The sequence below is a fragment of the Lethenteron reissneri genome, chromosome 27 (assembly GCF_015708825.2).
Source record: "Lethenteron reissneri isolate LAM-NWPU_2019-01 chromosome 27, ASM1570882v1, whole genome shotgun sequence".
NCBI lineage: Eukaryota > Metazoa > Chordata > Hyperoartia > Petromyzontiformes > Petromyzontidae > Lethenteron > Lethenteron reissneri.
In genome coordinates this window covers 18,698,224-18,712,293 of record NC_083805.1, presented here as the reverse complement: position 1 = coordinate 18,712,293, position 14,070 = coordinate 18,698,224, and positions in this window count along the sequence as shown.

Here is a 14,070-nt window from a genome sequence, read left to right as displayed (position 1 = left end):
TGTGATGTGCCCAGTGAGTGATGTGTAGACCCTGCCCAGTGAGTGTGATGTGTAGACACTGCCCAGTGAGTGTGATGTGTAGACACTGCCCAGTGTGAGTGATGTGTAGACACTGCCCAGTGAGTGTCATGTGTAGACACTGCCCAGTGAGTGTGATGTGTAGACACTGTCCAGTGTGAGTGATGTGTAGACACTGCCCAGTGAGTGTGATGTGTAGACACTGCCCAGTGAGTGTGATGTGTAGACACTGCCCAGTGTGTGTGATGTGTAGACACTGCGCAGTGAGTGTGATGTGTAGACACTTACCGAGTTAGAACGATGTGTAGACACTGCCCAGTGTGTGTGATGTGGAGACACTGCCCAGTGAGTGTGATGTGTAGAAACTGCCCAGTGTGAGTGATGTGTAGACAATGCGCAGTGAGTGTGATGTGTAGACAATGATCAGTGAGTGTGATGTGTAGACACAGCCCAGTGAGTGATGTGTAGACACAGCCCAGTGTGTGTGATGTGTAAACACTGCCCAGTGATTGTGATGTGCCCAGTGAGTGATGTGTAGACCCTGCCCAGTGAGTGTGATGTGTAGACACTGCCCAGTGAGTGTGATGTGTAGACACTGCCCAGTGTGAGTGATGTGTAGACACTGCCCAGTGAGTGTGATGTGTAGACACTGCCCAGTGAGTGTGATGTGTAGACACTGCCCAGTGTGAGTGATGTGTAGACACTGCCCAGTGAGTGTGATGTGTAGACACTGCCCAGTGTGAGTGTGATGTGTAGACACTGCCCAGTGTGTGTGATGTGGAGACACTGCCCAGTGAGTGTGATGTGTAGACACTGCCCAGTGTGAGTGATGTGTAGACAATGCGCTGTGAGTGTGATGTGTAGACAATGCGCAGTGAGTGTGATGTGTAGACACAGCCCAGTGAGTGATGTGTAGACACAGCCCAGTGTGTGTGATGTGTAAACACTGCCCAGTGATTGTGATGTGCCCAGTGAGTGATGTGTAGACCCTGCCCAGTGAGTGTGATGTGTAGACACTGCCCAGTGAGTGTGATGTGTAGACACTGCCCAGTGTGAGTGATGTGTAGACACTGCCTAGTGAGTGTGATGTGTAGACACTGCCCAGTGAGTGTGATGTGTAGACACTGCCCAGTGTGTGATGTGTAGACACTGCCCAGTGAGTGTGATGTGTAGACAATGCGCAGTGAGTGTGATGTGTAGACAATTCGCAGTGAGTGTGATGTGTAGACACAGCCCAGTGAGTGATGTGTAGACACAGCCCAGTGTGTGTGATGTGTAAACACTGCCCAGTGATTGTGATGTGCCCAGTGAGTGATGTGTAGACCCTGCCCAGTGAGTGTGATGTGTAGACACTGCCCAGTGAGTGTGATGTGTAGACACTGCCCAGTGTGAGTGATGTGTAGACACTGCCCAGTGAGTGTGATGTGTAGACACTGCCCAATGAGTGTGATGTGTAGACACTGCCCAGTGTGAGTGATGTGTAGACACTGCCCAGTGAGTGTGATGTGTAGACACTGCCCAGTGTGAGTGTGATGTGTAGACACTGTCCAGTGTGAGTGTGATGTGTAGACACAGCCCAGTAAGTGATGTGTAGACACTGCCCAGTGAGTGTGATGTGTAGACACTGCCCAGTGTGTGTGATGTGTAGACACTGCGCAGTGAGTGTGATGTGTAGACACTTACCGAGTTAGAACGATGTGTAGACACTGCCCAGTGTGTGTGATGTGGAGACACTGCCCAGTGAGTGTGATGTGTAGAAACTGCCCAGTGTGAGTGATGTGTAGACAATGCGCAGTGAGTTTGATGTGTAGACAATGCGCAGTGAGTGTGATGTGTAGACACAGCCCAGTGAGTGATGTGTAGACACAGCCCAGTGTGTGTGATGTGTAAACACTGCCCAGTGATTGTGATGTGCCCAGTGAGTGATGTGTAGACCCTGCCCAGTGAGTGTGATGTGTAGACACTGCCCAGTGAGTGTGATGTGTAGACACTGCCCAGTGTGAGTGATGTGTAGACACTGCCCAGTGAGTGTGATGTGTAGACACTGCCCAGTGAGTGTGATGTGTAGACACTGCCCAGTGTGAGTGATGTGTAGACACTGCCCAGTGAGTGTGATGTGTAGACACTGCCCAGTGTGAGTGTGATGTGTAGACACTGCCCAGTGTGTGTGATGTGGAGACACTGCCCAGTGAGTGTGATGTGTAGACACTGCCCAGTGTGAGTGATGTGTAGACAATGCGCAGTGAGTGTGATGTGTAGACAATGCGCAGTGAGTGTGATGTGTAGACACAGCCCAGTGAGTGATGTGTAGACACAGCCCAGTGTGTGTGATGTGTAAACACTGCCCAGTGATTGTGATGTGCCCAGTGAGTGATGTGTAGACCCTGCCCAGTGAGTGTGATGTGTAGACACTGCCCAGTGAGTGTGATGTGTAGACACTGCCCAGTGTGAGTGATGTGTAGACACTGCCCAGTGAGTGTGATGTGTAGACACTGCCCAGTGAGTGTGATGTGTAGACACTGCCCAGTGTGAGTGATGTGTAGACACTGCCCAGTGAGTGTGATGTGTAGACACTGCCCAGTGTGAGTGTGATGTGTAGACACTGTCCAGTGTGAGTGTGATGTGTAGACACAGCCCAGTGAGTGATGTGTAGACACTGCCCAGTGAGTGTGATGTGTAGACACAGCCCAGTGAGTGTGGTGTGTAGACACCGCCCAGTGAGTGTGATGTGTAGACACAGCCCAGTGAATGTGGTGTGTAGACACTGCCCAGTGAGTGTGATGTGTAGACACTGCCCAGTGTGAGTGATTTATAGACACAGCCCAGTGTGAATGATGTGTAGACACAGCGCAGTGAGTGTTATGTGTAGACACAGCGCAGTGTGAGTGATGTATAGACACAGTTCTTTCTTGCCCCAAGTACTTGCACGCTCAGCGTGCTGCATGCACCACTCACCCAGTCACTCACCCACTCAGTCACTGATCCACTCAGTCACTCACACTCAGTCAGTGATTACTCAGTCACTCTCTCTGTCACGTACTTACCCGATCACTCACCCACACGCTCAGTCGCTCACCCTTCGGTGAATCTGCAGGTCCTATGGTCTCATTGCGTGCGCTGGTGGAGGTGGCGGTGACCGTGATCCCACGCCCAGCCACCCCACCCCCCGTCCTCTCTCACCGCGCTGTAGGGGGGGCTCCGGGGGTGGGTGAAAGTTTGCCATGGAGGAAAGAAGCCTCCTCCTTCTGCACCACTCACTTCACCAAAAACAAAGACCCCCGTAAATCCAAAACAGGCTTCTGGGGCATGTGCTGTTCGTGAGCAGCACATTTGAAGGCCACCACGGTACACGAGGGGGTGCGTAGTCAGTACCTCTCCCGACCGCCTTTGTCTCCCGAGTGGCGATATTTACACACCACGCCATGTGCTCATTTATGCTGAGTCGACCTCGGAGAGGCCCAGGACCGATTCAAATAATCGTCACTCGTGTTGGCCGTGAGCACGAATCAAACTTGGGTCTCATGGGTTCATAGCATAGTGCGCTAACCACTACACTACCGCATCAACAATCGCCATTCGCAACTAAGCGGTGCGGACGTCACCATGGCGCTTGTGCCATGCTATGTGCACTTTAAGGCCACGTGAAGTCTCAAACGCCCGCTGGCAGGAGGTCATGGGACATACCCACCTGAGCCCCCTACTGGGCCAACGAACTGTGTTTTAGTCGCCCGGCGCTCCGCTCGTTGTTGTGAGCGTCGCTTCTCTGCCCTCCGTTGTTGCTGGAGGGCGACTGCCTCCAGCTGCCCAGTAACGTCCTTCACGAGCCTCCTCCAGAGAGGCCGATCTTGACACTGCTGGTAGCAATCATTGGCAAGTCCACTCAGCGCTATATACTCTCGTACCGCAGAACACGCGTGCCAACAAGGACACTCAATTAATTTTGATAATGTTGAAGTTGTGTGCAAAACTAGTGACTCCTGGCCAAGACTAATTATAAAATCTATCTAAATTGAGATAAATAAAAATAATGTTAACCGGTCGGATAGGATGCCGATATACAGGCCACCATACTTCAATAGGGATTACTGTTGGCACGGCTATTTTAGTACACACAATGGATAGGAACTACAAGATCAATGGGCCGCATAATGCGCATGCATAGTGGACGTTGACTCAGTAATCCCCCCCAACTTTGCGCAAGAAGAGCCAACAAGAGTTGTCATCACATCTACGCCTCTATTTAAGGAACGAAAAAGGTGGAATCTTGATTTAAAGCTTTTGTGACTGCAGGAATTCATACTCTTTGGGTCTTTCGGTAAAGTCACGTAGATAGAAAAAAAAATCACGACGTTTAGATCGTCTTCAGGTGAAAAAATTCTGCAGGCGAGCTGCTGAGGCAGGAGAAATATAGCGGGAGAGCTGCTGCAGCAGGAGGTTATACAGCTCTCCCGCTATATTTCTCCTGCCTTAGCAGCTCGCCTGCTGTATTTTTTCACCTGAAGACGATTGCTCGTGTTGCGATCAAAACGTCGTGAAACAGGTAGACCTCCACAAATCTGGCTGTCGCCTGATGAATCTGGTTGAAATTACTGGCGAAACGTCGTACTCAGATTGTAAATGTTTTGGCTTGGCTCTCCAACACACTGGTGTGCTGTACTAGTGACGAATTGGCACGTTCTGTTTACGTGACAACCCTTACAAGTTGGCTGTGTCGGGTGGTGGCGGGTTTAATGACACATTTATATATTTACTCGATCTAACCCAAAAAACCTGTAATATGGATGAAAATATTATTCCGTTCGGAGCTGCCCCGCGATGCAAAGTCTATGCAAGCAGTGTGTGGGAATTGCGGGGGGGGGGGGGGCGGAGGTGCCACCCGAGGCTTTGCGGCACGGCGAGTGCCAGCCTGGGTTAGCTCCCCATCTCTTTCAGGCCCACGTGCGCCATCATCACTACTCTCTGCTAGCAACTCGGACGGGGTGTGTTTCGCAGCCCTCTACCATGCCGCCGAGCCGGGCTGGGGGCTTGGTGGTTGCCCTGCTCTGGCAAGTTTTGCTCTCTTCCTCGCTGTCATCCTCCACTCATAGGTAGGGAGAGCCCTTGCCCCGAGCACGCAGGGGCCTCTAGCTTGATGGCCGTGGGCCAACTAGCAGCTGCTCGCCCTCGCCCAGGTGGGGTAGTTCCCCCTCCCCGCCCCCTCCCTCGCCTCCGGCCTTCCGCGAGCTGGCTCTCCGCACCGGATGGCTCGGTCTACTCCACATCCGAGTCCTGGAGAAAAGCATGGGGAGAGATGGACTGGGGGCGGAGAGGCAGCCCCAAGCGACACTTGCCCCGAGCCCAGCCCTCTTGAGGGGTACTCCTCCTCCCCTTCCGAGTGCGCCGGTGTCCGTCGCAGGCTCATTATTCCACACCACCACTGGGAAACCACTGCACCTCGCGAGCTCACACAGGAGTATTCCACCCTGTTTCGTTGAGTAGGAAGTGCCCGTGCGACCGTCGCTTTTATGTGTGTACCTCTATGAATGTATATACATATAAGTAATCAGCAACTGGCTTAGTTTCCTGCCAGCGAACCTTCGACGTTTCACGTGGCCTCAAGATGCACTCAGCCTGGTACAAGCGTGATCGGCTGCTCTGGTTGCTATATATATGGCGGAGGCCAGCCAGTAGCAGCATGAAGCAGAAAAATAGGAGAAAGTGGAGGGACGTCTTGCAGCTCACCGTGCATCTCGCTATGGTTGTGGCGAGAGCAGGAGCAGCGGAGAGCGCGGTGGAGGTCCCAGAGGTGGAAGCCACTCAGAAATTCTAATGGGGTGAGGAGAAGGTCGTTTTTGTCATACTACGTGACCGACTCTCAAACGCGCCCCTTAGGCTTACCCTGACTTCTCCTTGTCCTTCATCTTAGATACGGACACCAGTGACCTGAGTATAGGGGCTGTCCTGTCTCAGGTGAAGAACAGTGTCGACGTAGTTATTGCCTATGGTAGTCGCGTCTTGTCACCGGCAGAGCAGTACTATTGTGTTACCCAGCAGGAGCTGCTAGCAATGGTTTACTTCATGCAGCAGTACAGTCCTACCTTTATGACAGGGAATTCGTGGTTCGTACTGACCATGCAGCCCTGCAGTACTTCTGCGCATAGACCCACCTTCCGGCCAGCTGTCACGCTGGATGTAAATACAGCAGGAGTACTTTTTCCAAGTTGTATATAGGAAGGGTGCAAGGCACAGTACCGCGGAAGCGCTGTCTCGGTTGCCTCGCGAGTAACCATGCGCGTGCGCGTCAGGCGCTGGCCAGTGTACACCAGCTGCATCCATGTCGGCAGCAATCATGGCTTCACTTCAAAGTGAAGAACCCACCATGGCAGAAGTGCGCAAAGACAGCACACTGGGGCTTACACATGTAGAATGGGGCCAGTTGCAAATGAATGATACCAGTCTGTTAACCCTGTGACATTGCGCACAAGCGAACCGGGATACCCCTGATCCTTGGGAGTCTCTCCATTTGTTAACCATGGGGGACTTTTGAAGCGGTGGGATGGGATCACTCAGCGACGATGCCTGGTCGTTCCCACACCCCTGAGGGGTAGCTACCGCGTGCGGTGCTTGAGACGAAGCTGCTGCACATAGGTCGTTGTAAGACGCTGTTGACTTTGCAACGCGATTTCTACTGGCCAGGAATGTCGGCTGATGTACATCACTTAATCGCGGGTTGCACGGAGTGTGCACGCCGGAAACCTCCGTTGAAAAAAGTGTCACAGCCCCCATTACAGTCCATCACAGTGCCCAAGATAAATTAATTGTTAACGCTGTATATTCTGGGTCCCTTTCCATGTTTGCAAAGGGAGAACAGGTTTCTCCTCGTGGGCGTCGAATGATATCATCCATGCTCTATCAAGCAGTAAATGAGGCGCAAACGGATTGGGATCAACATGTCCCAGGGGTTGTGGCGGCTTATGGGGTTCTCCCCTTTTTCTGATTTACGGGTGGGAGCAAGAGCCCCCCATAGAAGCTCAACTGAGGAAAGCCCCCGAAAAACGACGGGACGTACCCGTGCCACTGCAGGTTACGCTCAAGCGGGTGAGGGAAGCACGTGTGGCGGCAAAGGTAAATGTCACCAGGGAGCAGGCCGCTAACGAGAGGAAAATATGGCGTTGTGCAAACGTGCTTCCTTGGACAATTGGGGATAAGGTATGGTTGCATTGCCCACATGTGCTGCTGTGTACATCGCAAAAACTGCACCGCCCATGGCGATTGATAAAAGCTACCATAATGCCTCTACTTGATTACTGTGACATCGTTAATAATTCAGCACCCAGTACTGTTCTGAAGAAGCTTGACTCAATATATCATTCGGCCTTAAGATTTGCATTGAACTGCCCATATAGGACCCACCACTGCGATCTCTACATTGGGTCAAACTTCACATCTCTTAATGATCGACATCTTATGCATCAGATATTATTTATTTACGATGTACTTACAGAAAAATCCGCAGATTACCTCATGGATCTCCTTATTATTTCGGAAAATAAATCTGAGCTAAGATCTTCGCTCATTTACCAGCTTCGCATTCCTAATTGCCGTACAAATACTGGAGACAGGGCTTTTGCTATAGATGCCCCCAGGGTCTGGATTGCTATCGCAAATAAACTCCAGCTTTGATTGTTACCAACAAGACGGTCACTCAAAAATGCTATCGAGGAGTCGTACAACCATAGCTGCCACTGCTATTCTGTGGCCTGAAATAAAAAATATAGCTATAGATGACCGACGTATGAACTTATTATGTATTTTGATTATAGTGCGCTGCTACTGCTATTGTTAATCCGGCTGTTATAGATTGACTTATGCAGCTAGCGAAGGATACTAGGTTCAGTGATGTGTGTTGTGTGTGTCGCTATTGTAAACTTTTAATCACATTTGTTGGGAAAACTGTTACGTTGTTTATATAGCATTGTTTAGTAAGTTTTAGAGGTGCTTGGTTTGGCCCGATTTTTTTATTTAGTAAAGATTTACAATGACATTTTTTTATCTGTATTGTATTATGATTGTTATTGGGATCAAAAATCGAAATGGATTTTTTTGCACTTTTTGTACGCAGCATGGACGGGTTGTGCTTTTTCTGTAGGATTTTATTGTTTACGTATGTGATGTTTAGATTTGTGTACAATGAATTTTAGGTGTATCTTGTAATTGTATTGTTTGTTGCGGTTGAACCCAAATCAAGAGCCGAATGGCTCACAGGGTAAATTCCTAATAAATAAATGAAAATGAAACTGAGGTTGTAGAGGTGAATTGGCCACAGTGCATGCGAGTGCAGGCGAGGTGTGGCCATTAGTTCGTTCACCCAATCGTGCCTCAAACCATACGTCCATCCCCGCTGAGGTCTAGAGTGTCCGACATGCCAGGGAAGCTGCCCGAAGTAACTGTGCAACCCGAAAAATGCGTTGTGCTGCACACAGAATGCCTCCCTTTGAGTCACAGAGGCCCACAAGACTCCGCTACGTTTGATGGACTGGCGTCAAGTACCCGGTCGAGAAGTGAACGGCCACTATTAAAGGCTCTCCATACCACGAAGATGGACATTATTTTCCCACATCCCAAAATTGTTGTGCCCCTTCGTGTGCAGTTGTTCATTCATTGGGAGATGGCTTACACCACTCACACATGATGTCATGTTGGTTGTGGTTCGTTGCTATAATCGTGCGGCGGTTTCTCTTGGACGCAGGTGTATTATCATTCTGCCCTAATTATTTAAATATTTGTATACTAGGGATTGTTCAGGTGTGCCTGGGGCACCCCTCACAACCATTTATGGCCTTCGGCCAGGAAAGTCACGAAAAAAATTGCACACGAACGATGCATTCACGCAAGCACACGACGCTCCGTTTTCAAGTTTTAAAATGAAACATTTTATTTTATTTTATTATGTTTTGAATGAGATAATGTTTTCTTCATTAAAAACTTATATCATTTTACATCTGAAAGACTTAATTGAAAACGACATTTCGTGTGAAATTTCTCTCGTCGTTAAGTAGATGGCCTTGCTGGGGGTTAGGTTCGATGCAGACTTTCACCTGTTTGGGATTGCGGGATTGAGATAAGGCGACATAGAGCTGGCCATGCGAGATCGTAATTGAACGTCTGTCCCTGCGCCTCCATAGTTCATGCAGGGGGCGCATAGGTTTGCAGCGCCCCCTGCATGAAAACGACGGAAAGTGCAGCGTTCATCACAGATAAAGTTGTGTGCTTATATGAGTATTTTCTTAGTATTTGCTGGGACGGCTACATTTTTCAGAGGGTGGAGGGGTAATGTAGTGACAGTGGAGTCAAGCTACAGTGCGAGTGGACTAGTGGCCACGAGAATGCTCGAGAATAGGGGCATTACCGGATGATGTAATAGGACAGTGGAGTCAACATGTAGATCTAAGTGGTTTCGGGCCAGTGAAATGGTTCTGGAATATGGGCGGAAGACACGAGGCTGCTGCAGCGGGATCTTCGCTGGTTCGAGCGTCAGCACGTGGCTCCTTAATAAAGAATTCCGAACCCGGACAAGTGCGTCGAAGTCGTCTTTACAGCTCCACACTCCATGGGCTTATTTATATATTTTTTTCTCCACACTCAGGTTACAAGGCAATTTGTAATTTATATATACAGGCGGTCTCTTTGCTTTACATCGACTTACATTCACGACGGTTGTATAACGCCACCCTGGATCGATTTACAACGCAGAAACGCGATGTATGATGCATTTTCCGACACGACTCCCAACATGTTTGAACAAAGTCGGTCTGGTTTTCGATGTGACTTGGCATGGAGCTTTTGTTATTCTCGAGTGTTTTTAATGGATGTTTACCTTTGAAACCCTGTTAAATGTGGCTGATGAAGAAAAACGCAGCGGCAAAACATGTTTCTAATCAAGTCTGGCTGTTGCCTGAGGAGGCTGGTTATGCTTACTGGTGAAGCAGCGTACTCAAATAGTGAAAGTTGTGGGTTTACTCTCCCACACACTGGTGTGCTCAGCAAGTAACTAATAGGCATGTATTATTAATGATGTAGAGGTGATACGCGCTGGGATTAGGGATCGTATGCACAGTGCGTGATGATTGGCTGTGTAGGTGGTGACGCGCGCTGACGGTGGAGGATCAGGGGTCAGCGCGGGGTCGTGGGTTACGGGGTACCGATTGGCTGTGAGCGGGTGACGCGCTGAGAGGGAGTGATCAGGTGGCAGCGCAGTGTGATTGGTGGAGTAACGTTAACACGCGCTGGGGAAAGCGGATCGTAGAGAGAGTGCGTCGTGATTGGTTCATTAAGGAACGACGCTCACGTCGACGCCGCATCAGCTCCGTCTCTCGTGAGCAGAGGCTATAAAAGGGGATGCACACAGGCGTAAGGGCAGTGTGTAACCAGCGAAGAATGAAGACGGGGATGAAGACCTAGAGCCCTGCGGTACCTAGCCCCGCTGTCCTAAGGGGACCGGGACTCTGTGTAACCCAGAGGCGAGTGTAGTGTGTGTAGCCATAGGTCTACACGAGCCGAATGTATTGTGTGTAGCCAGGGCATAGGGTCTACACGAGTCGAGTGTATTGTGTAGCCAGAGGCATAGGGCTTACACGAGTCGAGTATATTGTGTGTAGCCAGAGGCATAGGGTCTACACGAGTCAAGTGTATCGGGTGTAGCCAGAGGCCTAGAGCTTACACGAGATTAGTGGAGTGTGTCGTCGGAAGAAGGAAGACCACACGTTGTATTGTGATACCTAAAGGATTTAATAAAAGTGTGTTACCCGTCAAGAAGTTCCTGCCGTCAATTCCCATACTTCAATGTGATAAACATTACTAATTTACTGTTTGGTGGTGGCAGATTTAACGACGCATTAATACGTATGCAATCCAATCCAAGGAAGAAAATACCTCTATTATGTTTATATGGTATCTACTGTTTATCGGAAAATAGAGGTCCTGTTTTTGATTATCCTATTTACGACGACGTGGTTTTCGGGAGTGCACTGTCATATGCGATAAGCAAGGACTGCCTGTATAGTGAAGCAGTGTATATCATAGTAGTGTTTAGTGTAGTGTATAGTAGTGCAGTGCATCATGTGTAGCGTATAGTAGTGAAGTATACAGTCGTGGTGTGTTGGATATATGCCTTTCCTAAACATGAATATTAAGTATGATATTGTCATTTTTGTATAATCGCTACTCGTAGACATGTGGGATTCAGTGCGTCCTGAGCATTAAAAAACCGGAGGTCAAAACTAATTAGCATTCAAATGAGAAGTTGAACAACAGGCTTGATGGCTTGGGATGATAACCGGTGACACAGACCTGTGAAACTCCTCCATTGAGGCAACAAAGGCACCACCAGGAAGGCCAAAGGAGCACCCCCTGCTGTTTGGAAAGTTTAAACGTTCAAAATGACAATCACCGCATCTTAATATTCTTAAACGTCATGGTATTCAACGTTAACTTGATGGTAGGATGTAATATTATATTACGATGCAGTTAAGGGTCAAAGGTTTTAATATGTCTATTTTACATCAATTACTCTTATGACATATGGTCTGGGTTAAGCATGTGAAACTTAATGATAATGAAATCACGGAAGCTCGTGTTCAAGCATTGAACCTAATGATCATTCAGGACGATAGGTATTATCAGATTTATAATTGTCAATTTTATGCGACCAAAATAATGTATTTAAGGGGTATAACCAAAGCCGTGCCCGACCGTCTTTGTCTCCCCAGTGATGATCATTGCATGCTGCAGCAAGTATTAATTTAAGGATGCGTCGACCTCAAGGGTGAGGGGTACCCAAGGCCGTTTCACACTTAAACACGTTTGCTCCACGCACACACCACATCTAGGGACCCACATTTATGAGTCTATAGACATTCCAAGGGGCAATTCAGTGGCTCTGTGTCCACACAAGTCTTGGGATGACTAATGTATCATAGAAGTTATGACGTCAAGTCATAACTTTTATGACCTAAGACTGACCCGATTGATGCTCGAGGGCGTGAAAGTGGGAGGAACTTTGGGCTTTTGATGTGTCTTTAGGAATTAATTAAGCAAAAAAATCCTATATAACAGTATATAAACATTATATTCGTCAGTCTTACAGAGGCAAAATGCGGGGTCTGGCCCTCGTAATCAGCCATACGTTTGAGCTTTGCAGAGGCAAAGGCTCTGAGTCGCTAATAGTAGCCAAGACTTGTTTTATATTTTTCTGTACATTTTGAGTCTCTTGCAGACTCTAGGACTTCGAGAAGTTGTGTTGTGATAAGCTAAGAGGTGTGCGAAGGCACGTTCATATAATACCGTGATAAGGCGTGTGAACCGTTCAGTGGAGCTTTGAGTTCCACATCAAAGTTGAGTGTGAATGGAAATATTGTCCGAGCTATAGGCAGGAAAAGTTATGTTGGTGGTCGAGCCGACCTGACTGATATTGTATGAGGAGTAAAGAGGCTGGGAGTGTGTGTGGTCACGTGCAGACGGCTGAACAGCGTGATACCTCTCGAGAGTGAGCCACAACGAGTGCTCGCGAACCAAGCACTCCCAAAACGCCGCTGAGAGTAAGCAGTGTGCTGGGCGGGCGTGTCCGCAGCATGCCGCAGCTGCAGATCGAGCCTGGCGTGCAGACAATCAGCAAGCGTGGCGCGGCAGATAACAGCTGGCTGGCAGCGTGCTGACTCGAGAGTCCGCGAGCGCACTCCGGCTGCGGACCGAGCGTACATCTTCGTGGGACTAGAGGTACTTTTCGGGAAGAGAGAAGACGTACAGTGGAACATTAACTTTACACTCACCATTGTTAACTTTACCTTGCACAGGTTGTGGGCCGCGAAGAACCTCAGCTTACATGCATCAAACAGCACAATAAGCGAAGTGTGCATTGTGGCATTACCATGAGACATTAGCCGGGTTGATGTATTTCAATCACGTGATCGTGAGATCCGATCGTTGATGCTTACTAACCATTTGATACGCATTTATGAGCACGCATTCCGTACAAATATTGCCATTTTGAGGTGTTTGCCTTTTACTGTATTCTATTTTAATCACGCGATCTTGAGATTTCACTATCAATGCGTATATGATCATTCACTATGGATTGATGAATACGTATACATGCATGGATACTGTTGTTACTATTCTGATAAGTGTTTTAGATATTAGAGATGATATTAACGTTTCTTAGATCAAGAAGGGTCCAAGTGCTTCTTCCCTAACTCGTACATCATTTATCTCAAACGCGAGAACTGTATCCTGCGGTGAGATCTGAATCCTGAGACCTGTCATAATAACATGCAATTGATCAAGCTAGACTCAATTTTAAAACGAGAATAACGATTAATAATACACTTTCGTCTGGTTAGCGACCAGAGCATGGACGAATATCAGAAATGGACGAAACGTCAAATCAGAGCCTGTATTTGTCTTGCAAATTCATGTTGGCCAGCGAAAAACGTACATGCAAATAACTACAGTAAATATAAAAACGTACATGCAAATATCTACAGTAACTTTGTAACGCCTAGCTTGCGACTTATATCAGCATGGGACATACCTTGCTCATTAAGTTTGATTATGTCAAGTTTTTCTTGCAAATTGAGAACCTTATGGGTTCTTTTAGCTTTACTATCACCACAAAAATAAGTATTTTACAGTAATCACAAAAATAAGCACAGTATTAATACTGTACACATGTTTTATAATCACTAAAATAACTATGAACACTGTAGTATTATACTGTTATCACAAAAATAAATATTAATTGTTCATAGTATAAGCACATAAATAAGTACAGTATTGATATATGAATAAACACAAATATAAGAGATGCTAACTGAACGACTTATATTCAACGACTAAAGGAAAAAGATGGCGCGTGGCACGAATGTCGTGGAAGGTCTCGAATGAAATCGGACTGAAAGAGGAAAGCACGTGGACGAAATTTGAAATGTGGTTATAATTTAAAACGGCCGAAAGAGCGAAGCGACGAAAGTCATGTGGGCGAAAGTCAAGGTATCGCTGTATTTTAAGTTGTTCAGG